The sequence below is a fragment of the Helianthus annuus genome, chromosome 11 (assembly GCF_002127325.2).
Source record: "Helianthus annuus cultivar XRQ/B chromosome 11, HanXRQr2.0-SUNRISE, whole genome shotgun sequence".
Lineage (NCBI taxonomy): Eukaryota > Viridiplantae > Streptophyta > Magnoliopsida > Asterales > Asteraceae > Helianthus > Helianthus annuus.
In genome coordinates, this window is record NC_035443.2 from 106,138,518 (window position 1) to 106,141,801 (window position 3,284).

The 3,284-nt window shown below is 40.5% G+C and overlaps 1 non-coding gene across 1 annotated transcript; it reads right to left on the reverse strand.

Annotated features, from left to right (window-relative positions):
- Window positions 1–1,979: 1,979 nt before the first annotated feature.
- Window positions 1,980–2,085, reverse strand: LOC118484435. Its single transcript, XR_004873546.1, has one exon. It is a non-coding gene; the product is annotated as a small nucleolar RNA R71 (small nucleolar RNA).
- Window positions 2,086–3,284: the final 1,199 nt, after the last annotated feature.

Genomic DNA, 3,284 nt, shown 5'->3' on the forward strand with positions numbered 1-3,284 from the left:
TTTGCAAGACATTTATGTGTATTTCCTTATTTCTAGAATAACAATCTTCTCTTTATTGAATTGCTTGTTATGGTATATGATTGTTTGTTAGTAAATTGTTAATCCTTATGTTGAACTAATTAGAAACCATACGTTCTTGGTGTCGTTGGCAATCGAGATATCATGGGTATAGTTAGGCTTGGGTAATAGGTTAATTGATCATCGGGTAACAACCTCACATTCTAGGAATCTGAGTACTTAGTTTCCTTTCATCACTGCAATCGATCATATATGAACTATGTCTATGTAGTTCTTTCTAGTGGAATGTTAGCTAAGTGTCATAGCAAACAGGAAACTAAAGATGGTTACTTGTCTCTAAATTGTTTACAACCGAAATTTTTCTCTTACAATTTAATTAGTTAAATTTAGTTCTAAAACCAGTTCACTCACATAAACTCTTGAATCTTACTATACTTGCAATTAGATTATTTTAGTCTAGTTAGATAATCTTCTAAATAACACATATTCCACAAACTCCCTGTGTTCGATACCCACTTACCACTAACTATTTAGTTGTATTTGGATTAAATTTGATTGTGACCACGACATCACGTCAAATTTTGGCGCCGTTGCCGGGGAGTAGTGCGCAACGTGTGTTATTTTTGCTGTTTTTAAGTTTGTTATTTTTCTGGTTTACGCTGGGTGTGTTAGTGTGCAGGTATTTACAGGTGCATGCGTACTAGAAGCTCTCACAAGCTTTCACCATTAGCATTTGATCCGGAAATTGAACGAACTTTGCGAGCAAACAGAATTTTGTTAAGGGAAAACACAATTAGCGGTTCACCAACAACACCAATTACACCGATTACACAACTGAGATACATGGATCGGGATCCACCACCACTACCCACTACGGGTGAACCTGTACCACCGTTTATACCAACATCCACTCAACCTTCACCAAATACCACCATTCCAACCACCACCACCGAACCCACTTTACTTCATAATGTTACACCAACCAATACCACACAAGCCATTACCTCTCAAGAAGAACCAACCATTACTTTCAACCCTTCTACTACTATTCCACCTTTGTCCCATTTCTTCCCGGGTGCAGGTTAATCATATTCAAACTATACCATAGCACCAAATTCAACTGTTGTCCATGCCACTTCTACTTTTAGACCTTCAAACCAGTCGGTTTTCAATACTCGAATCTTCCATTTGGGCAATCTTTGGGAATTCAAGGAGATGGTTATGATGAGGGATATGAGGATTTTGAGGGATATGATGAAGATGGTTATGCTTATGGAGGTGATGGGGATCAAGGAGAGTTCGGTTACGTGCAAGGCCAACTTCAAGGAATACCAAGTGTTGGTGGAGTGCCACAACAACTTATACCACAACACATTAGGCCAAGGCCACAAGGGCCACAAATGCAACGTCCTATACCATTGCAACAAGTTCGTCCACAGAATGTACAACCTCAACTTCAAAGGCCAATTCAACAACCACCGGTGCCACAACAACAATTTCAACAACCACTTGCACCACAAGGGCATATACAAAGACCAATGGGTCCTGTTCGTCCAAGGGGGTGGTTTGGTGTACCAAGAAGGCATCTTAGAGAACATGCGAGGAGTATTGAAGCGCATTTTAGGCTGGTGATTACTCATAATCCTTCACCGGTAGTTATTCCTCACAACAACCAAGGAAGAACTTTTGAAGTGAGAACAAATTCCTTGCAAAGTTTACCGAAATATAAGGGTCTAGCAACGGAGGAGCCTTATTTCCATTTGGAGGCCTACGACTCAATTTGCAATACTCTTGAGAATTAAGGATTTTCGGACGATGATGTAAAGTTGGTCTTGTTTCAATTTTCTTTGGAGGATAAGGCAAAGAAGTGGTTCTACACTTTGCCTTCGGCATCTATTTATACTTGGGCGGAGATGCAACAAATTTTCTTAGACAAATTTTATACGCCCAAAAGACCAATGATGCTAGAAAAGGGTTGAGGAGTTTCCAACAACAACAAGGCGAAATGTTTCATGAAGCCTTTGAGCGCTTTAATATGATGATCAAAAATTGCCCGCATCATGGACTTGAACTTTGGGAGTTGATGAATGCTTTCCATGAGGGGTTGTGTGCCGAAGACGCGCGTGATTTAATGTCCATCACAAATGGGACTTTTGGCACAAACTATGAGCATGACGATTGGGAGTTCTTGGAGCAAATGGCCATTACATCAAAGAGAAAAGCTCAAGCATCAAGGAGAGCACGACTGGCCATTACCCGAACAAAAGTGCATGCGGTTGATGATGGTAATGTACAAACTTCTAATCAAATTTATGACGTTTGTGCTATTTGCAATGAAATAGGTCATGCGGCTGAAAATTGCCAAGGAGGTGATGGGCAATACGAAGAGGTTCATGTTGTGCAAGGTCAAGGTGGGGGTGGTAGAAATTACAACAATATGAATTCTAACACTTACCACCCCGGGTTGAGGAACCACCCAAACTTTCGTTATGGGAACCCTTCAAATCAAGTTAACCCAAATTTCCAAGGAAACCAAGGATTTCAAAGGCAATATCAAACGGGTTAAAGCTCTTCGGGTGGAAACGAAGTAATGGAAATGTTGAAGGAGATGCAAGTCGAAATGCAACGAATGAATCAACGTGATGAGGTTCGGATGCAAAAGGACGAGGCCCGTGATAAAGCTCTTCAAACTTTGACTACTCAAATGGGTCAACTTGCGAGTGAAGTGGCGATTTTGAAGAAAGCAAAAGGTCAGCTACCAAGTGATACGATGACAAATCCCAAGAACATAAAAAGTGTTAATATCAATGTGGTAAGCACCGTTCCTAGTACTAAATTTAATGAAAAATGTCTAACCTCTTCGTGTCAAATAAATACAGATATAGAGAAGGATGCCGATGGTGAGAATGATAAAGAACATGGAGCACCAATCGTGCCTATCCGTGTGGGAAAATTAAAAATCCCTCACGCATTGTTGGATTATGGGGCAAGCATGAGTGTGCTACCAGGCGATTTATATGATATGTACGATTTCGGTCCCCTTGAAGATGTAGACACCATGGTGAGCTTGGCGGATGAAAGTTGGAGGCGTCCACGGGGAATGGTTCGGAATGTTAAGATTCAGTTGGGAGAGTTTGAATACCTGGTGGATTTTCTAGTTCTAGACTATGCTTCTACCAAAATGGTAGCACAACAAAGGGTAATTTTAGGTAGACCGTTTCTATACACAGCAAATGCTCAAATTAATTGTAGAGACGGGATTATAA